Consider the following 23,507-nt stretch of genomic DNA (forward strand, 5'->3'; position numbering starts at 1 on the left):
TGGGTGTGTGTGTGAGAAAACTAATGGAGCATGTGGAGCAGGGAAATTATTTTACTGCTATTGTTAAAGAATAATCATCATCACCATTGCATTAATAATATAATCTGTAGTTTATATTGCATTCAGAGGTTGAACAGTGTGTCTTTCAGAAAAGGCTAAAAGTCACAGGCTGACAGGAAACAGGCTTGCAGAGAGTTTGCAGAAGTGAAACCAGTCTTAGGTTATTTTGAGCAGCAGGCCAGACGAGGCCATTTGAATTACTAGGTTATTCAAATTGATCATTGCTTTAACAATGTAACAGATAGCTTTAAGATGGCCTTAAGATGTTTATGCATTCAAGTTATTATATTAATTTTGTATTTCAGATGCAGTTATAACTATTTTATACATAATGCATATCTGTGCTTATTTGAGTTGATGTTCAGGTTCATTAATGGTCTAAAGCTTCACTAGTGAGAGTGTCTAGATGATCCATGCTGAGGGAAAACTAGAACATAGAAGGAATTGCAATACATGCTTACAAAACACTTATATCAGTTTATTTTAATATCTTTTATATGTTCATATTCTTGTATTAAGCTTTTAGTAGTGGTTCTTGATTAAAACATTTATTTAGTAGATGACATATCCATAGTTTTAGTTCAGTTATTACATATCTGAGAGTGGCTTCTGTCTCTCTGTCTAGAGGTCAGGAGCTAGTCGCGAGGTGAAATAGGGTGCAATTGTGGTTAGCACACAGACACACACACACTCAGTTAGAATCATTTATAGGTAAAAGTTTAATCATGTTTTGCTTGGGGTTGCAAAAAGAGCAGTTTGTCGCAGAACTGCTGCTGAGGTGCCAAGATGACAAGCGAGCATCCGGCAGTGACAGGAAGCACCTGTTATGAAGATAGAAGACAATTGTTCTTTTAAATTGTGTCAAAAGTCGTTGTGGTTTTGATATTGACGTATGTGTATATATCCTGTCTGTGACGCATGAAGGGGCGTCAGTAAATCAAGCCCTGACGGTATAAAATCTGTGTATGCTTTGAGGAAGTTGGAGATCACTTGCTGTCTGCGTACAGAGTGTTCTTCCCACACGTGTGTAGTCATTAAAATCATTGTTTGACCAAGAGCTTCTGGACCATGGTGGTCTGTACTCTCCTTCCTCAATTTTTGAACCTTAACAAGCAGCATAACATCACACATTTTTCAACCTTTAGTGAAATGAAATCATGTGTGGTAGAGCGTTTTAACCGCACCTTAAAGGGGAAAATGTGGAAATACTTAACATCAGTTAACTCGCCAAGATATGTTAATGTGATCCAAGATCTTGTACAGTCCTATAACCTGTCTTATCACAGCTCTATCAAAATGACCCCCACCGAGGTGTGCAAAGATAATGAGAAAGCAGTCTTTAACACCCTGTACAAAATGAAACCCCAAAAACCGGTGACTTTTAAATTTAATGTGGGCGATACAGTGAGAATATCTAAACTACGAGGCATATTCTGAAAGGGTTACCATCAGACCTACACAGACGAGTGCTTTACCATAAAGGAGCGTTTAGGAAGAGACCCTCCCGTATACAAACTGGAGGATCTCACAGGAGCTGCAGTGAAAGGTGTATTTTATGAACCTGAGATACAGCAGGTGACTACTGACAAAAACAAAAGGTTTAAAATAGAGAAAATACTTGGCAGAAAAAAAGAGGACCGAAAAAAGTTAGCGCTGGTCAAATGGCTCGGTTGGCCTTCTCATTTGAATTCATGGATCCCTGAAAAAGACATCGTTGAAGTGTGATTAACAGAGACGCCGCAGCTCTGCATACTTTCATTCTGCACTAGACAAAGACTGAGGAAGGAAGGAAGGAATGGATAAAACGAACAACAACAACGCAGGCTTTTATGTGAGCCTCTTCTCGAATGCTTCAGCACATGTTTATCCAGGCAATAAGAAATCTAATTTTAGAACAAAGCTAGCAAAACCTATTGTTTTAAATGAACCGTATGAGGTCGGTGTTATAGAATTTCAATACCCAAGACTATGGTTGTCTTTTCCACAATCAGATTCGCGAGTGGAAATTTATGATCCAGTCAAAGATGGAGCATTGTCCATAACTGTGATTGAGCTGTCTGTGGGGCATTATGCATCTGTGGCGCAGATAATAAAACATTAAAACATAACACCGACATTAAAACACAATACAGTGAAGTTAGTAACTATGTTAGTGTTATGGGCCCTAGGGGCACAGTTCTCACATTTAGAGGGAGACTGGCAGGAATCTTAGGATTCAAATCAGAAGACCCGTTTGTACTTCATTATAAAAACACATACGCACCACATCCTGCAGACGTATACGGCGGAAAATAGAACATTTTTATTTATGCAGATATCGTTGATTACCAGCTTGTGGGTGACGCCCATGCGCGGCTATTAAGAGCAATAAATATAACAGACGATGACCGTCGGGTAGCCATTCTTCAATTTGACAGCCCACACTACACACCAGTCTCGAAATCCTTAATCGATGACATAGAAATTGATTTGAAAGACGACCAAAATCAACACATACCCTTTTTCAGGTTGGTGGCGAATTGAATGGTTATATTGGGACCAGCACGCAATATGGCGCAGGTCTGGGAGGTTTGTTCAGCAGCCTGTTTAGAATTGCTGTACCATTGTTTAAAAAAGGAGTCAGCATAGTCAAACCCCACCTAAAAACAGCAGCATCAGGATGTGATATCCAACATAACCAAGCCAACATCTACTAAGCAGGATGGCAACGGCTTGTATGTGTATACACCCAAACCTTCTAAGACCCCTCCCACTGCACTTCTTTTTTAGCTGTCTGTACTGTTGATCAGTCAGCGGGATAACACCTTTCAAAACATTGAGCGATATCTCACACAGAGCATTAATAAAATCCATGCTCGCATTACAAATAATATTCCTCCATACGCTGGGTGGGGATTTATACAACAACTCCAACAGTGCAATGTTTCTCTGCATCCGTGAATACGACATCCTTCTTACCGCTTTAGCTGTTTTTTGGGGATATAAACAACTTGACGATCTGACAACAAATTGGTTCTGAGTCTTAAATAGTCAGGCGTCTTAGATTTATAATCGATTAGAAGATACCCGTATGGGGTGGATGTGGCATCATTAAAAGCTTCTAAGAAGTATTTTGTATTACCTGGAAACATCTGTCTACCTAAAACTGAAATTTGATATTTATCTCTGGGGTTGTTAAACAGAGTTAAATAATTAGTGTTGAACGAAATTGTTGCATAAACAAATTCTGAACTAAATACATGCAGCTCAAGTTCCTATGATGAACGTATTGTGTGAACACATTTTGAACTTCTATGCTGTCAGACGCAGTATTCATCACATCGTCGCTAATGAGCAAGTTGTTCTTATCCGGAGGTAAAAGGACATCGTCACTCAGAGACTCCGGTATACCATTCACAAAGGTGATTTTTCTTATCTGAAGAAGTTGATTGTATAAAGGTTGCCAGCAGGAGTAGATGTAAACAATATTGTCAATTTTGGCTGAAATAATAGTGGATGCTTTTTCAATGATGCTTTTGACAAAGAAAGTCTTTCCACAATTACTCGGCCCGCTAATAACTAAACTAAAGGGTGCTGGAGCCTCCCATCAAAGGCTTGATCCTGATCAGTATCCATAAGGGAGTGTTGTATAGTCAGGCAGCACCCTTCTCTTGTTATAGACCACCTGAACTTTTTTTACAACTGTTTCATTCCTGAGATGAAACCTCTTCTTATTGCGTTTGATGGTGTCAGACTCTGCAACTAAACGCGCATCCCTGTTGGCCACAAATGCCTTGACTAAGCCTTTCAACGATTCGTGGGTAACAACTTTAGAATTAACATCATTGAGTGTTACACCTTTACACTTAACCTGAGTCTTGCCCTGCTTTGTGTAATAAGCATAGCATTTTGGACCTCCAGAGACAAACTCAGTAATGTGATCATCCTCTCCAGACCCGCCGTCATTGAGCTCATCAGTCAGCTCACCGAGGTATGGTCCTAAAGGGGGTACCCACTCCCCGGGATGAGAGGTGAAGATAACTGAATCTGTGTCGCAGTAAAGAATGCGTTCCTGCAGCTTGTCTAACAAGTCCTACAGAGTGAGCCTCGCATAGGCCGTAGTCATAGCACCGACAAAGACATTCACATCCTTCACCCGCGACCCTCTACCATCAGCGTGACACCACTGAACCATTGCAACATCATCAGAGATGAAACAAAACTGGCGAACGTCATAATGGTCACTGAACATCAGCTGTGTGAATCTGGCAGGGTCTGTAATCAGCTCGCAAGATTGCATATTTGTTCGCATGCAGAATCACCCCCAGAGAGAGTTCAGAAGCAGTTTATTACAACTTCTGATTGCTTTGTTTACACAAATCTTAGCAGGGTCAAGTCTGATGCCTTCTCTCTCATAATAGTCTTGAACAAACTTCTGCTGCTCCTCAGCTGTTTTGACATTTTTCGGGTATCCAGATGCCTGCTGCTTGAATTTCAAAAATGTTTTGACATACGGCTTAAACAGTGTGTCAGTCTTATTAGGGAGGTGCCAAACTTCAGCGATGCAGACAATCTGATACCCTTTTTCAATAGCCTTTTCAAGCTCAAAGGAAACCCAAGTACCTGACAGTTGCCTCTCACTCTCAGCATGCACACTGTGCTGGCGCTGCTCTTCAGCACACGTTCTGCAGAGAGGAAACATCAGCTTATTGTGGCACTTGTAGGGCAGAACAGGATGAAATAGACCCCTTGGAGGAAGCACAGTGCACTTAACAAACCAGAAATAATTTTCAACTCTGTCAAAATTATTGGATATGATCTGAGGGTGACCTATTGGATAATGTTTCGTGCACTGAACAGTGGGGTAAAGACTTGTAAAATCATAGTATCTGATCTTTTCATCTCCACCATCATCAACCTTGTGGTACAGTTTCATCGCATTAGTCCTCCCCCCAAACAACGCGTCTCTAGGGTCCAGAGGCTCAGGCTTTTTGTATTTGCGCATAAAGTCCTTGACTGACTGATCAGTCGACTTTAATGATGACCAATCACACCCCCACATGACCACGACATTAAGACCATAATGCATTCTTAGAGCATTCACCTTCTCACAACTTGCATGATACAACTCGCCATATGACCGCTTGGCGGCAGGGTTAACATCACTCTCCGGGTAGCAGCGGAGACACCCGTGATAGAAACACCCAAAGAATTCATATGCACTTGTGGAGCAGGGAAATTATTTTACTGCTATTGTTAAATAATTGTCATTATTACCATTGCATTAATAATATAATCTGGAGTTTATATTGCATTCAGGGGTTGAACAGTGTGTGTCTTTCAGAAAGACTAAGTTGCAGGCTGACAGGAAGTTGCAGGTTTGCAGAGTGTGCCTTTTGCAGAACTGAAACCGAAAGCAGAGTCTAAGTGCAGGTTATTTTGAGGAGCATTTGAGGACGAGACACAGACAGTAGGTGAAGAGGTGACACAAAGAGCATGTGAGGTCAACACATACACACACATTAGTTAAATTTATTTAGAGGAACCGTCCTTGTTGTCTCGGCAAGAAAGAGGAACAATTCATTTTAAGATAAGAACGGAAAGTACCAAGCCATGAAAATAGAAGATGATTTTCTGGGTGAAAAGTCATGATGATGTTGATCTGATCTATGTATAAAATGTACCGGTGACGCATGAAGGGGCGTCAGTAAAACAAACCCTGATGCTATAAAATATCTGTTCATGCTTTGATTAAGTCGAGGACTACTGGCTGTCTGCGTACAGAGTGTCTTCCCACACGTGTGTTCATTAAAATCATTGTTTGACCAAAGAGCTTCTGGACCAAGAGTGGTTTGTACTCTCCCTCCTCAATTTTGAACCTTAACATTTGGGGGCTTCGTCCGGTGGTTGAGGAGGGAGGATTGGAGGTGTAGATGGAGAAATTTGGTCTTAGGTGGTCTGACGGGCAGACATGAATTCCAGTGGTCGAAGTGAGTGGGCATAAGCCGGCTTATCCAAAAGGTAAGGCACTACCTGTTGAATTATTTCCAAAGTGTGCCAAATTGGACATGATAAAATTTAAGTCTACTCACTGAAGTTACTGGTGGATGTCTGTTTTGATTTTGATGAAAATCTCATGAGTTGATGCAGTTAGAGTTCTGCTAAGAAGAAATGAAAGTAGTTAAGAGTCTGATAAGAAAAGTTTAAATACTGGGTTGAAGTCCCAAAGAAATTGAGTTCAAGTCTCAAGTAGTTTGGTAGGGAATTGGTTATTGTGCTGGTTAGAGTCCAAATTTGGTCATAAGAGTGGACCTGAGCGGTCATTTTGTGAGTTGGAGTCTCCATTGACCACTAGGTTGCACCTGCCTCAGTTATACACTTGTTTCGGGTGTTGATTGTTGTTTCAAAGTATTATAAATTATTTTAGAACGGAACCGTGGGGGTTCTAGGAAGCGCAGTGCTCAGAGGTAACGCTTGCCAATGCCAAGGACGCTTAGGCATTGTCCTCGAAGAGGGATAGTCAGTTGGTCACTGTGGAGCTTGGGGCACTCCAGAATAACTAGGAGATAGAGTCTCCTTACCGTTTGGAACGGTACCTGCGCTTTTTTGGTCAGAAGAAGTTGGACTTCGGGCGTGTAACTTTAACCTAAAACTTCAAAGTTTGGGTTGGTTGACGCTTTTAAATTGAGTTAGGGATTTTAGAAATGAGGCCAGAAACAGTTAAAGTCTTGATACTGGTTAATTGGTCGCAAAAAACTCAGGGAGTTTATCCGCTGGGCGGTTATTTTAAATTTGTCTAAAATTGTGTAGGCGCTAAAGCTGACAGATCTGACAGTGGTTGTAAATATAAGACGTCGTTGTAATATAGAATAAGAAAATTTGGTGTGAGAGATCTCTGTGTGTCGAGTCAGTAATGCACTGACTGCCTGCTGCCATTTTTAGATGGAGAGTGTGTGTGCATGCAAATGAGGCAGCTGATGCAGAGCGCATGAGAGGACTATGCTTTCGGTTTTGTGTGATTATTCAGCCCTATAACTATTGTTTGCAAATGTGGATAAATGTCTGCGATTAGAATGCTGGCTTAGTAAATAATAACATTGTAAATATATGAATGGTGACAGCGTTTCAAAATAGAATATAAGAATTGTCTGTGTTTAAAACCAACGTTTAGGTAAGAAGATTTAAGGTGGATTTGAAGGCATAAACAAAAAATAAAAGGGTTACAGTCTGCAAGTGTTGTTAATTCATGAGCTGACTGGATGCAGAGTAAGTGGAGTGGTCATCCTGAGAGGATTGAATGATGCTCTAACTCTGTGGTCAAGTCAGACATAGGTTTTAAGTAACCATGAGCCACTAATAAGCGTGACAGATTAATGAGTATGTGTAAATTGAACTTGTTAAATAGCCTTAGTAGAAGTAACTCAATGAACACGCAATAAAGTGGACTTTTTAGGGGTAGTTTACCATTGATACCATAAAAAGCAACTTAATTAGTAGTTCAATAACAAATTTTAAAGATAACCTTTGTTATTTGATAAGAGAGAGAAAAATTCAGGTTACATATAGTAAATAAATAAGGGAATGTTAATCTCTGCGTCATTCCACACTGAAATTTCAATTGTAGGGGATCATTTGGAGGTGAATTGTGTAGGACACGGGGAGACAGAAGAATCTCCCCATGAGTTTTCGGTGTGCATAGAAATTGAGGAGGCTGAACTGGAAGCCTGCCTGGGTCGTTGTTTTTGTTTATTTGAGGGTCTGCTGGAAATTTGTGAGAACGACCATCTTGATATGTGGGAGCATTCTCGGGCAGCGATTTTTTGTTAAACATGTGGCAGGCTGTGCAAAATGGAGAAAGCTTTGACATGATGAATAAAGGTGTGAGAGGTATTTCTTTGGTGATGTAAAGTAGGAGGTTTTAAAGTTTGAAAGTGTTTTTAATTTGAGAGAGGCATGAGTGATGTTATAAGAGTTTGAGTTTCTTTTTCTTTCAGTTTAAAACACATAAGTACATACACTTGGTACACCTGTTTACTCTTTGACTTTATTAAAACAGACGGTGTATTTGAGTTTGAATTTCAGTAATTGTATGTTGATATGGTAATTTAGTTTTATGTTAGGTGAAGGAGATGTCCATCTCTGCGTCTTGCAGGATTGAAAGTGAAAGTTGAAGGTTGTGATGTGAATGCTGTGAGTACTCGATTTGAATGATTCTGTGTGAGGTGTACAAAATACTAAATAATAATAACACTATGAAAGTTGATAGTAGAGTGAGTGCAAGGTGATGTGTGAACAGAGGAAGTCTGAGAGAGAAGTGTGTGCGTAGGCAAAATGCAGAGTGTGTGCGTGAAATAAGGGAGTATTGTTTTTACATCAAGGTTTAGTAGAACTAAAGTAGAACGTTACAAACAAACAGATAAAAAGTAAAATGAAGAGAGAAAATAACTGACAATTACATTAATGAATAGAAAACACACATACACAAAGTGCCATATGTGAAATTATTCTAGGAAGGAGTCAGAAGTGAGATAGTTTAATATAAGATGCAATGAAGGAAGCAGCTTACACTCCTTTAATTTCCAGAGCCAGTGTGTTCCCTCCCCTGCCCACTTGGGCCCCGTATCAGGCGAGTATGGAAGGCTGGATAGCCCATGACGGGTAAGATCCCACCTCGAAACCCTGGGACAACCTAAGGCAGGCACAGTCACGATTACTCGGCTTCAGTAAGAAGACGGGACCTGACGGGTAAGGCCGCTGGGCTGAGGCAGAGGGGGTAAGTGGCAAGTGGAGCCCTACCTTCTGGCTGAGGACAAGGAATGCTGCTATTTAAGGTAGGAAATCAGAATTTGGGTTAGTAAATTTGGGGAGGAGAAAATTGACTGTTTAAAGGCAAAATTATGAAGGAGTCTGACACACTGCAAAAGCACCATATGCAAATTCACACACACAAACAGAAAATGCATTAAACTTATAAAGACAAGACAAGCTCATGGAGTTTAATGCATAGATACAGATTAAACCTGGCTAAGAACACAAACATATGCAATGAAGAACAGCTTGCTATTTTGTATGAATGATACAATGGTGTGAATGTTTAATAAAATACATTTGAGTTTGTAATTGAGGAATAGAATAAGCCATATGACAAAGGGAGTTATGAAAACAAAAAAGGGATTAAAGTAGTTTTAAAAAGAGTGACTTAGGAGTGCTCTCGTACTGAGTGATCAACACTAGTGATCACTGTTGGAAGAAATAAAATGATTTAATGAGTTGGTGATGTTTAAACATATGTTTCTGTTGTTACAGCAACTCATTGAGAGATGACTCAGTATGCAAATTAGTTGGAGTGAGTGGTGACGTAGGAGCTTCCTGTATGTGTGTGACTGAGGAAGTGACTTTCAGACGAGGAAGCATGGCAGACAAGAGAAGTATAGATTTGGGTAGGAAATAGTTTATAGTTTAGTGATTATACGTTGTCGCAAGGGGGTTTTATGCTGAATTTAAGTATGTTAAAGGGGGTGATTTTTGTTTGCAAATTGTGTGGTTTTAATGAGACTTTCGGTGTATTGAGGAGGTGAAATTATGTGGTGGCAAGACTTGTGTGTTTAAGGTTGTTGTGGTGAGGGGTTGATTTTGTCAGTTAGGTTTGGGTTGGTGTTTTTGTTTTTAATAGAGGGAGTTTTAGGAAACATGGACATGTCTGGGAGGGGCCCATTATTTTGTAACAGTGCACTTAAAGAAAACCTGTCAGGTGATTTTGTTTTGTTTTTATGAGCTAACAATCAGCTCTATTTTTTCCATTTTTGTTTTAAGCAGGCCTGCAACAGCGCTGAAAATTCTCGGGGAGAGCAAATACAAGGGGGGCTTTCCAGATTACAATTGGCTGAGGAGAGCTACCTGTGGGGACTGATCAAGGTCGTAAGTCCCTGTAAAAAGGATTTTATGCGAGTCAATCCAGTCCAAAAGCATAAAGAAATATTTTCCTATGGAAAATAAAAAATGACTGAGCTCATTTTGCTGAGGGTGGAGTATCTGATCGTGCGGGAAGCTCCACTATCAGCAAATACATGGTGTGACTGCATGTGAGTGAATGTGTGACTGAATGTGAGTGAGGATGAATTAATGTGGACAAACAATTTGTTTTTACCAGAGAAAATTTGTTGACTGGGGTTAGATTATGGGATTATAGTATATTGTTGGGAGAATGCCAAATGCTAAAGGGGAAATATTTTTTGATGTAACTCAGTTACCATTAATTGAAGAAACACATGACTGATAACTGTTCTGTTTTAAGTTTATTTTTATGACATAGATTGGATCATGAGTGGGGAAAACTGAGCATTTTTAAGTTTTGTATAGTATCTTGACACATGAAATGTATCAAGATAAAGGGGGTTTAGGGTTTAATAATTTAATTGTTTAATAATTTAGGATCATTTTAGGACTTTTGGGGTTTTTGATCATTTGGATATGGTAAAACTGAAACTGTTATTTTTAAGTTAAGGTTAAAGGATTAAAAGTGAACTTGTCACGGTTTGCGAGGCAAGCCGTGTGGAGTTGTAGAAAAGGACCCAAAAGGCGGCAGCTCTGGTGCAGGTGAATATTTATTTACAACAGTGGGCACAAAACAGAACTGGTGGAAAAACAAAAAACCGGAAACCTAAACTGGGTAAGCTAATAACACAAACTAGAAACGAGGATGCAGGGAGGTCCGGGGAAATACACAAGAGACGCAGGGAGACCGAGGGGAAACAATATAGACGAACCAGGAACTAGAATATCAGAAGAGACAACTTAAATACACCCAGAGAACACAGGGAGATTACACACAGGTGGGGAACACAGGGGATACTGATAAACATAACGAGACAGGGCAGGAGTGAACACAACATTACGCATACTGACGAGAGACTGTCAAAGTAAAACAGGAAGTACACAGAGGTTCAGACAGGAGGAGAGAAAGCACGGGGAGAACACAGACATAACAGGCTGGGGGAAACATGGAATAAACACAAAGAGAGACGAGAGCTCATAAATACACAGAGGGGCACAAGGGGGTAAGAGTCACAAAGGGAAAAAACACTTAGGGAACACCACAACAGGACACCTCAGAAAACCTGGCCTAAATAAGGAGAGAAAATAAAAGGAACCAAGAATACTGGGCCAACATGGCCCAGGACCATGACAGAACTGAATCCTGTTTAGAAGATACAATGCCGGTTTTTCAAAGCTGTGAATAAATCTTAGAGGGAAAATTAGTGAGGGTTGAAGGAGTAGAACAGGTTTGATTTTTTTGATCTTTAGAAGAAGTGGTTATAATGTAGGCTTACACATACAGATATTACATAGGAGGTATTTTTAGGATAAAGGGGGAGCTTATAAATAGAAATGATTTTTATACATATTGCATTTTGTGCTTTTAAAGGAGTTGTGGCTCAAATTTGTCTCTGGAGGGTCACGAGCCTTTGGCTAGCGCTATGATTAGCCAATCTACTGTGAGGATAATATGAGTTCATGAAGGATTGCACACGCTTACAGACACAGAGTTAAGAAACACACATGACAGTATTGATTCCAGGCAAAAGGCCTTAAATTCATTTAGCTTTTAACTGAACTTAAAAGAAGGACCAAAGAGGAAGGAAAGCATATATTTTGGTTAAGTCTGATAAATTAGAATTAGAAGGTATTGTTACATTAAAAGGAGCAAAATGAAATAAAAAGGCTATACCAAAATGGGTTATAACATAGGAAATGTGAGGTTAAAATGAAGTTAACACATAGGAATTGTTTCAAGGCAGCATTTAGCTATGATGAAATGTATACAGGAGTAATTGCTTATATGCTTAAACTTAATTGATTAAAGTGGTTGTTTTCTTTTGGAGTAGAGGAACTTGCAGCAGCGACAAGTTGTGCACAGGATGTTGATGATCAGATAAGGGAAAATAGAGCGAGCAACCGGACGTGAAAGCAGGGCTTAAAGAGTTTTAAAGGGATGAGTAATGTTGAAGAATATATATAAATACAAGTCAATAAGTTAAGAAGATAATTAGGATCAGGCTTTTGATTAAAGAGTCCCAGATAGGATAAGTTAGGGAGGTGCAGGAAAAGGTGTTTTGTTTCCTTTGCAGAAGATCGATCTCGGCGACCAAAGGAGGGGCGAGGATCCTGGAGATCTCGAGGTCCGAGACCACCAGAGAGGGTCTGAGTGAGGACACAATGTATTGCGACCTCTGGTGTTCCAGAGGTCGAGAGTCGGAGTGTGGAGCAGGGAAATTATTTTACTGCTATTGTTAAATAATTGTCATTATTACCATTGCATTAATAATATAATCTGGAGTTTATATTGCATTCAGGGGTTGAACAGTGTGTGTCTTTCAGAAAGACTAAGTTGCAGGCTGACAGGAAGTTGCAGGTTTGCAGAGTGTGCCTTTTGCAGAACTGAAACCGAAAGCAGAGTCTAAGTGCAGGTTATTTTGAGGAGCATTTGAGGACGAGACACAGACAGTAGGTGAAGAGGTGACACAAAGAGCATGTGAGGTCAACACATACACACACATTAGTTAAATTTATTTAGAGGAACCGTCCTTGTTGTCTCGGCAAGAAAGAGGAACAATTCATTTTAAGATAAGAACGGAAAGTACCAAGCCATGAAAATAGAAGATGATTTTCTGGGTGAAAAGTCATGATGATGTTGATCTGATCTATGTATAAAATGTACCGGTGACGCATGAAGGGGCGTCAGTAAAACAAACCCTGATGCTATAAAATATCTGTTCATGCTTTGATTAAGTCGAGGACTACTGGCTGTCTGCGTACAGAGTGTCTTCCCACACGTGTGTTCATTAAAATCATTGTTTGACCAAAGAGCTTCTGGACCAAGAGTTGTTTGTACTCTCCCTCCTCAATTTTGAACCTTAACAGATGACCTTAAAATAACGGGGCTACGTGTGGTGAACCTTAACACACTTCTGCTGGAAGCATCAAATCCATCCACAAAATAAGGTCCTACTTTTTGTTCGCCGCCTCTGAGAGCATGCTTGATAACAATGTTTTGTTTCGTATTGAAGCCATTCAAGAGACACGTCTGAAAATGTCTTATTCTGATCAACATACACACCGTGATGAGTCAATGCCAGGGTGTCTTTTGGAAGAAACAAGGTTTTGAAAATCCCCATGCAGTATGATGCCAGGGTGGCGTGTGAAAATGGATCAATCTGCGTGCACTCCATCAAGGTCTCGCGGTATATTTTACAAGCCATTCTCAACACTTCGACATCATTAATGCAGTACTTACGCATTTCAGCCTGTAAATCAAATGGTTTCTCGCAGGCAGGCTTGTACCACGCCATAAATTTCTCCTTTTCAAATTCAGACATTTTTTCATACCCGTAAAAAGACGGGGCAGGATAAGGACCTACATAGAATTCGTCAGCCCTTGTATTAAATGTGTGTGGAAAGAAGCCTTTTTCAAGGTCCTCGAATCCCAAGGCAGAAGGTGTTTTGGCCAAACGCATGGGCAGAGAGCTAAATGAGTCCATCCATCTCTGATCATAGGATTTGTCATACATTAGAACGACACGACTCCCTCTCATTGTTACACCCGGAGCAATACCCTGTTTAACGAGGTATTCCAGGAGAATATAGCTGTCGAAACCCGAAGAATTATGGGCTATAAATGTATAGCCACGGTATTTAGGCCTTCTGTAGTGCCCAACGAATGCAGACACACAATTCAATTTGTTGAAACAGAATTTTTTCCCATGCATATCCATTGTGCACACAAAAACGGCCTCATGCTTTCCGTCATGATCCCGGGTCTCAAAATCATATATTATGTATTTTTCATGAGGTTGTTTCATTTCAGCAGGCTGAAGAAAACACTTGTGATTCATGCCAGTGTCTACCAGGCGTTCTCCACAGAGTGTACATGCACATGGGGCACATTTGTGTTCTGATTTGTCTGACTTCCTGTATACCGTACCACATGTTTCACAGTATTTCATACGATCACACGGTATTAGATTATGTACCGGTTCTACTAGTTTGTGCTGATGGTAGCAATGCTGCGACTTACAGACACGTTTACAGTCTGCACATTTCACAGTCTGTGACGGGTAGTTTTGACACAGTGTAAAGCATACATTGCATCTGAATCTACATGTGTGGCACAGTGGAGTCTGATATGTACTATAACAATAATTACAAAAATAGCTAACTCCAAAAAACCCTGTTGTGCTTTCAATGACATAATAATGACCATCGTGTAAATACATATATATGGTTTGAGGCTGCGGTGTGTCGTGTGTTTTGAAACACTGTAGCTGTTTTCGTCCTGCAGTATGATGGAAAATAACGATTTTAACATTTAGCTGTTTTTCAAAACTGCTGACATTGGTGAAAGAAACCTGCTGCCTGGGGTCGAGCCCTGCATCAATGTGTAGCTGCTTTGCACAGAGTAGTTTCTCATCCTCAGACACCTCAGCATTGAGAGCATGCGCCAAGCACAGACAAAAACACAGGTTGTTATTACTATTTTGAGGATTATACAGATGTCATTATACAGATTATACAGATGTCATGCATCTTCTAAGGCTTGGTCAATTGAATTAAATTACATTTAATTACCTAAATTAGCTAAACTCTCTCGCACCCTGCAGGGAACCTGTTGCAGATTATCTAGACCAGTCTCTCTAAAATCAAGACACTGACGCAGTTCTCTGGAATTAAAATGAGGCATGTCCCTACTCCTAACCCCACCGCTGCCATCACCACTGCTGCCGCCAATCTGCACAGTGTCACTTTCATTCGTATTATCTAATACATCAACACCTGCATCAAAATCATTGCTAGGAGAAGGCGGATGCTCATGAGAGTCAAAATGGTCAGCAGAGGACACAACATCAAGACTACCAGTTGCATCAGAATGCGCAGTAGGTGACAACAGGAGGTCGTCATTAACACTGTCAATTGCTTGATACCAAAGTACAGATTGTGAAAGAAGCTCATCAATGTCAAAATGCCCTTCAGAAGGTGTGGCATCAATATCACCAGTTTCATCAAACCATTCTGTAGAGGATGGTGTGTGATTGCATTCACCGCAGTCATCACCCACATTATCAGCATTGCCAACATGAGAATTAACAGCACCGTTACTTCGCATAAATTTTCAGTTAAAATTTTAAATAATTAGAACAAAAATACGCGGCACTAGATTGATTGACAATGGTCTACAGCAATCAGAACGCACAACACAATGTGCTGTTAAAGAAAAAAAAAATCAGCGAAACAGCAAGTCTGCGAAAGGTGAACCGCGTTACAGTGAGGGACCGCTGTACAATAATGTCCAGTAGCACTGCTGGTATATGAAATGGTGAGTTTTGAGGTTGTCTTCAAACAAGTGCATTGTACTAGAAAAGGGTGTTTGAAGGATTAAAAATGTAAAAAGTAATGACTATTTTATATTTATGAAAAAACTTTATGCAGAAAAAGTAGCAAAGAAACAAACACATAACACATGGACACTTTTGGCCACGAACAAGCTGAAGGGATGGTGATTTTTTTCAATGAACCCAGATTGTTAAAAAAAACACTTAGAATCAAATTTATTTATCAGCAGCATCAATAGTAACAAAAATGCAATTTAGTTTTCGCTGTCAAAGTCGATTTAACTGAAGTGACGTGTTTCCGGTCGCAATATGGCGCCCCCCTGTGGCTGCAGCCAGATGCTCATGTACCATCAATGTGGATTGTCAAACAGCTCTGCATAGCTGGAGCTGAATTTGGTGATAGCAGGTTTACAAACAAAGTGATCAGTTATATTTTGATAAATGAAATTTGCCCTAATCCGGTTAAAAGAAATTTTATCCTTAAAGAATTTGAGACCATGGAGGTTAAGGCGATAAGAAAAAAGTATACTTCACTTCCTCTTTCCCCTAAAGTAAAAGAGGTTCACTTTAAAATCATTAATGAGGTTTATCCAACCAATGAATTCTTAAGACGGAAATTAAACTTAGATGTGAACGCCTGCACATTTTGTGAAAATGATATTGAAAGTCTGGATCACTTGTTTTTCTACTGTGAATCAGTGCACTCCTTCTGGACTGACATGTGGAGCTGGCTACAGTCCAGGAGAATTCAGTTACCACATTTGACGGTGACAGTAATAAAGTTTGGAATTCTTGCTGAGAATGCAGATTTCGACCTGTTGATTAGGACGTTTTTGTTAATGGGAAATCTTTTTTATTCAGAAATGCAGATACTTTAAAGCTAAACCATGTATAAACAGATGGCTGAATGACTTTAAACTCTGGGCTAAATCGCTGAAACTTGTGAATAACAAGAAAGCTCATAAACTTGTTGTTTTATTTAAAGAGTTTAATCTATGTTAAAAAAGAAACCTCCCTAATTTATAATCTTGACTGCCCTTTTTTGTTCATGTTATTTTTTGCCTTTGGTTCAAATCCTTCAACGACTGTTCTTTCTTTTTGTGCTAGCTCTTTTGGCTTTGTGTTTATTTATTTTTATTTTTTTTGTTTGTTTTTTTCTTCCTTTTCTTTCTTGCAATAATGCTCAACCGAGGATGTTACATATTCGGATTAATGATGGTGCCTTGTATGTTATACTGTTGTTTGTAAATAAAGTTCCTTAAAAAAATAAATTAAAAAAAATGTGGATTGTCAGGACTGAGAGACCTCTTCCCTCAGGGGAGGAAACAAGATGGCAGAGTGTGCAGCAACTTTACTGCAGGCGTCCGAACTTTTTTGGCTTTCTTTTGTCCTGAAACTGTGAATTTATTAAAAGCAATAACCCGTCTTTTGCGCTTTTTGTGCACTTCAACCAGCCACTGAAGAATTAACTATAAACCAGCTTTAAGTTGTAATTTTTCCGGGGTTAATTTTGATACTTGTCCTATGACCACGATGGATCATGACTACAACGCTTCGGTGTTGAGAGAGGCGTGTGACGAGGAGGATATTCAAGATTTGGAGATCACTGACATAACTTCCAATGACTCCAGAATCAACTGGGCTCACACTCCGACGAAAAGCCCTAACCCGAAGAAAGCAAGAGGGGTGCGAGCGCAGCCGCTGGAGGAAGAGGACACCGCCGCAGCTATCTTGCAAGCAGTCAATGTGTTAAAGCATAAGATGGATGAACAGACGGCGTTGCTGCGTGAGTTTGAAAAGCGCATTGATATGAACACGGCGGAAATAAGAAAAAATAAAGAGAGTATAGTAGAACTCCAGGAGAAAGTTGGTGAGCTGCAGAAAGAAAACAAATCCCTGCGCAGCTCCTGTGAGGAACATGCTCGATATAAGAGGAGATGGAACCTAAGGCTGACTGGTCTTCCTGAGAAAGATGATGAAAACACGAGAGAGTCAGTTATCGGGATTCTCACCAGAGTTGTGCCCTTGTCTGTGGATAAACTGAGAGAGACTGTTGATACTGTTCATCGGCTGGGAAAGAAGGGGAACGCTGCATCTTCCGGGTCCCCGAGAGCCATAATTATCCAGTTTGGCATGAGAACGGTCCGGGACGACGTCTGGAAGAAATCGAGGCATGGAGATGAACATCCGCTTCAAGGAAGACTTCTCCAAGGAAGATCGGGAGGCTCGAGTGAAGCTGTGGCCGCTGGTCCAGGACGCCAGGAGTAAGGGAAAGAGAGCGTTTTTGAAGGACGGCGACGCTCTGATTGATAACCAAAGAGTGGACCCGAACTGATTTTCTTTTGTGTGACCTTTTTCACCTCTCAGGTATGCTGCTGTTGATTAAGCCTATTGCTTAGCATGTCATTTAATTAAAAATTTCCCGGTTGTTATGGGTTATTGCACTGAATAGTTCTTTTATACAGGACACAGCTGCTCGTTCCTGCGTGTCTTCTTAAGTTTCTTTTTTTTCCCCAATACTTTTGTAATAGTGTTATATGTTATCTGTTATTTCTTTGAACGTCAGGGGGCTAAGAAACATTGTGAAGCGTAAGGCTATCTTTCTTTTTTGCAAGGAGCAACAGGCTAATTGTGTCTTTCTACAAGAGACCCATTCGGCAGAGGCAAACACAAAGTTCTGGAAAACACAGTGGGGTGAATCTGTTTTCTTTAGTCATGGTACGTCTCACTCAGCTGGAGTGATGATTTTATTTAATAGGTTTCCGGGAAATGTCATAGACTGTAAAAGTGATTCTGATGGTCATTGGCTGATGATAGTGTCAGAGATTAATGGTTCAAAATACATTCTGCTGTGTGTATATGGTTATACTAATAGAGCTCAGAATAAGAAACTTTTAACCTTCCTTTGCGAACAGTTAGAGCAATGGAAATTGAGCTATCTTGTTGACAAAGTTGTTGTGGGGGGAGACTTTAACTTAGCTCCTGATCCCTCTGTTGATCGTCTTCCATCCAGGACCTCATGCCACAGTTACGATGAAAGTATCCTTAATTTGGTCAACAAAGTTAGTCTCTGTGACGCTTGGAGGCTGAAAAATCCATCTGTATCTCAATTTACTTGGTTTAATTCATCTAATAATGGTCAGTGTTCCAGGATTGATTACTGGTTAGTCTCTAACAATTTGATCAACAACATTTCTAAGTGTGAAATCTCAGCTTCCCCTCTAACTGATCACTGTTTGATTTCCTTATTCATTTCATTAACCAAGGTGAAACATCAATCCCTTATTTGGAAATTCAACAACAACCTCCTGCATAATGACAACTTCTGCCTTGAAGTGAGAAATTTAATTGTAGAAATTGTTAAACTAGATATGTCACATGTGAGCAAATGGGAATGGTTTAAATTCCAAGTTAAACAGGTAGCAATTCAAATTAGCAAATCCATTGCTAAACAGAAAAGACAGGAGCAACAAAGCATTATTGAAAGAATTAACAGGCTATGCTGCAAACAGGATTTATCTCTGGACGAACATATACAACTAAACACTTTTCAATCTCAACTAGACAAAATGTTCTTAGAGAAAGCCAATGGTGCCTATGTTCGTTCAAGAGCCCGGTGGATTGAGGAGGGTGAGAAAAACTCTTTCTACTTTTTTAATTTAGAGAAATACAGACAATCAAATAAGAAGATCCAATCACTGAATATCAAGGGGGTCTTGACTGAGGACCATGACAAAATAAACGTGGAAATACTTCATTTTTACAGTAACCTTTACAAGTCAACCTATTCAATGGAGAATGGCACTGTGTTTCTGGAAAGTCTAAGAGGCCTTAATGGGACATTGGATGTGGATGTAAAGGTTCGTATGGAGAGTAAACTTGCAATCGAAGAGCTGGACAAGGCAATCGGACAAATGCCCAGGGGCAAATCACCAGGTATTGATGGGCTAACAGTGGAATTTTACTCCTTTTTCTGGCATGACATTAGATTAACTCTTTACAGTGCTTACTTAGAATGTATCTCATCAACTAATCTTTCACCTACAATGAAACAAGGTCTAATTACTTTAATTCCAAAACCCAACAAAGACAAACTACTTCTGGATAATTGGAGACCCATAACCCTTCTGTGTAATGATTATAAATTACTGGCTCATGTATATGCGAACCGCTTAAATGATTGTTTATCACATTTAGTGGATGAATGTCAGTCGGCGTTTATAAAAGGAAGACATATACACAATCACATTAGATTGATTTTTGATATGCTTGATTATCGCCAGCATATAAAGACAGAAAGCTTAGTGTTGTTTTCCATCCTAAATGATAGTAAATGTAACAATAAATTTATCAGTGTGAATTTTAAATCTATTCTTTTCCAGGGGTTTAACTCAGGTAGATATTTGCAGGCCCTTCATGGGGACCAGTCACTCATGGAAAAGGCGTTCTCAAAATTCACTCAGTGGCCTGTCTCCCCAAAAGTAAAAGAAACTCATTTCAAGATAATTAATAATATATATCCTGTGTCTGAATTTTTGAAGAGGAGGTTTAAATTTGAGGTTGATCAGTGTGCATTTTGTGATTCAGCCTGTGAAACATTACACCATTTGTTTTTCTCATGTCCTGTATCAGCTGCCTTTTGGTTAGAACTACACAGTTGGTTATCCCTCAAGATCAACGATATTCCCCAGTTTAATATTTCTGATATTATTTTCTATATGGCTAAACAACATCCATCTGTCTCTACTGTGATTAACATTGTCATCCTGTTAGGTAAATACCATATACATTGTTGTAAATGGAGGAATAGAAAACCATCCTTTACATGGTTCATCAATGACTTTAAACATTATTTCATGTCACTTAAAAAACTGAAGTCAAGCAGATTTGCCACAATCTATGATGACATTTCCCATTTGCTACTGTTTTGATTATTACCTTTATTGTGTATCAACCTGTGCTCTTTTTTTAATTCTTCCCCGTTAATACTGTGGATTTTTTGTCTAGCCCCCGTCCCCCCATATCCTTGCTGTTAGTTTTGTTGTATTGACTGTGTTTTTTTTTTATCCTCCACGAGATTTCATTTGCTCTATAATGTGTTATGTTGTTTGTGACTGTATTGCTTCAATTGTTAATAAAAAAAAAAAAAGTTGATCGCAAAAAAACCCCCCAAAAAAACCAAACACGTGCGCTAGCATAGCATGCTACTTGCCGCTAGCTCCGATGCTAACTTCCGTTAGCCATTTTGCAATGAAAGTGCCTTTTCCGAGGCTAAAGCAATTAGCACTGAGTCTGCTGCACTTTATACGAGATGTTCTTTAAAGGTTTATGTCACATTACTGTGGTATTGATGTATGGTTTTGTGCGAAGTTGTTATGTTAGCACATGTTCACTTTTCTCATGGTGCTAATTATAGTTCTGCACAATTAAGTATTAGCAACGTGAAATTAAGTGCCTTCACCTGCACTGTACTTAGCTGAAACTGTCACGGACCCGGCTCTGGGGACTCGGGGTCCGTGGGCAGTGGGGACTGTGACTATTATTATTATTATTATTATTATTATTTGGTGTGTTGTCTGCACTGCCCCTGTGCACATCTGTATGTAGGCAGGTATGTGTGTGTATTGCCTTTCTGCTGTGGTCAAGTTACAGGCACCTTCAGCCCTGGGGGCGGGCATAACTTGAGGGCTGGCCACACCCGAAGTCCTGGCCGCACACCTGCTCCTCATCTGGGCTCGTCGGGGGAGCTATTTAGATGAGTGATGGAGCTTCCACCGATGCTGGATTATTGCGTTGGACTACACGTCAGTCTTCTAACATAGTCAAGTGTGAGTGTATGCCTGCTGGGACAAGTGTGTAACGGCTGCCTCTATTGTTTTCCCCTCAGGAGGAGTGTGGGACAAGAAGGAGCAGTGAGCACGGGGAGTGCAGGGACACTGGAGCAGAGAGCACTACACGGGGACTTTAGGGAAGAAGACACTACACGGGAGTCTGGGAAACTGGGGATTCATTGTTGTTTACTTCACCACCTTGTAAATAAACACTGTTGCACTGAAGAGTCCGGCGTTTGGGTCCTATTTCCCCCATCTCCCCACGGTCTGCCAGCCAGACCGTGACAGAAACTTGGAAAAGTCTCAAGCCAATGTGTATTTTTAATGCACTGCTGAGCTATTTAGTATTGTTTTAAATGTGTATTTCCTATGCACTTTTTCCCTTTGAAATGAGAATAATTTGTTGTACAACATAGAATATTTTGAAAGAAATTTAGAAGCACTACAAGCAACCAGTAGTAATAATAAGTTACAGGCATGATAGCTTAAATGTTGAACTACTGTGTTCTGGCCTGGTCCCCAGGTCAGGTTTTTTCCCTTTGCTTATTTGGATTGGATTGGTTTTGAGGACCTGAGAAGAATCGAGGATCCCTTTTCCAGTAGTGGATGGCGAGCCCAGCCCAAATAGCCGGATGAACTGGTAGATTGTAACCCGACTGGTTACAAACACACTGAGTGACTATTGAACATTGAAAGACTGAAATTGACTTTAAAAAAGACACAAAAGACAATATATCCTTGGGTCGACCATTTGTGGGGTTTATTTTATTTTATTTTGTTTTCAAGAAGCGCACTCTACTTTTGTTAAATGTGCACAACTTTAATAATTGCTAATAAATGCAATTGTGTTTTCTACACCTACTGTGTACAAGTCCTCTGTTGTCATACACCCTTAGCTCCTACAAATCTAGAACCTGTCTGATCTGGTCCATATTTCCCTTCTGTCCTCGTACTGTGGTTAAAGGTAACTATACTGCCGTACTACAGGCAAAGAAGGCAAGAAGTAGCACTAACAGGTCTTACATGCCCATTACTAGTATTGCACCACCAGTGTTACATACTCATTGCTAATCCTTTTCATTTTGGCCAGTCCAAGCATTTAGAAATAAATAAACACAAAAACACCATTCAAAGATAATTTTTACTTTTTCTACTTATCAGGTACGACCAATCTGAAATATCTTTTGGAGAAATGAACATTATATCCTAAACTTGACCTCAGGCCCATCAGGTTAATGCAGTCATTACATGGACATGTTTCATTTTAAAATGAGATCAGAATAGTTTGGCATTAAGTCATAAATCTGTAAGAACAAACCTGTGTTCACAAACATGTTTATCTCTCTTGTGTTTACTGCGCGGGTCTGTGATCCTCTGGTAAATGTAGCTGTAAATGTTGTTTTCCAATATAGACGAGTACTGCTGCGTTCATACACCGATGTTCTCCATGTTCTTTGCAAATAATGCAAATGCTTGTGGATGGTGCTGAGGATTTATATGACATCTTTCAGTGAATCCCACAGGCTGAGTTCTTCTCTCTTTGCCTAACTGCTTGCTGTCTCTGAACCAAAAGAGCTCCAAGTCACATTATCCATGTGCTCAAGTGCAAGTGCTGATCCATGTTCTCAGCCAGTGGTGTGACTGGTGTGGGGACAGGTGAACCAGTCTGACTGAAGCTGGGAGGTGAGGACTTCATTCATTCAATAACAGCCCCTCTCGCTCAGTTTTTTCATTCGCTCTTGCTCAGATCGCTGCAAACCTGCTCGCAGTGTGTCGCTCAGTGTGGTTTATCATCTTCATCTTAACTTCCTGCTTCTATCATGGTTAAAGCTGATGAATCCTCTAGACATCAAACACTGATGGTGTTATTGGAGCTGAGTGAAGTTTGATGGCTTTATTATCCACGCTGTGACACATGGCAGCTGTCAGAGCCGAACACATGAAGTCAGCAGGTGTGTTTAAATTCAGCCTCTGCTTCCTCTGGAGGTCCATGACATCACAGCGTGGCCGCAAAGGGCGTCCAGAATCCTAGCCTCCCACAGACGTGTCCACCTTCTCCCTGGATTTGAAGCACAGGTGGGCCCACCCTATCCCAAGATGCATTGCAGCGTGGTGGTGGAACATATATTTTGGGTCCAGAGATAGAGCAGCTCTCTCTCTCTAAGTCTTTGAGGATGTTTTCTGTTTGAGTCTGGCTTCAGTTCAGTCTAATTTAGCAGCTGTGACATCAGAGATTGTAGGGGAGGAACAG

The 23,507-nt window shown here is 40.2% G+C and overlaps 1 protein-coding gene and 1 long non-coding RNA gene across 2 annotated transcripts in view; both read left to right on the forward strand.

The window, feature by feature from the left end:
- Nucleotides 1-23,507, forward strand: part of LOC146712518 (NACHT, LRR and PYD domains-containing protein 12-like) — a gene marked incomplete at its 5' end in the record, with an annotated part of 129,070 nt that overhangs the window by 67,127 nt on the left and 38,436 nt on the right. The gene's annotated exons all lie outside the window — the stretch shown is intronic.
- Nucleotides 21,024-21,481, forward strand: LOC146712520 (uncharacterized). The gene is made up of 2 exons (XR_014919258.1): nucleotides 21,024-21,229; nucleotides 21,313-21,481. It is a non-coding gene; the product is annotated as an uncharacterized LOC146712520 (long non-coding RNA).

The sequence above is a fragment of the Copadichromis virginalis genome, linkage group LG3, assembly GCF_057382275.1.
Source record: "Copadichromis virginalis isolate Kocher_CV1m ecotype Utaka linkage group LG3, C_Virginalis_male_GT1.1, whole genome shotgun sequence".
In the NCBI taxonomy this organism is placed as follows: Eukaryota; Metazoa; Chordata; class Actinopteri; order Cichliformes; family Cichlidae; genus Copadichromis; species Copadichromis virginalis.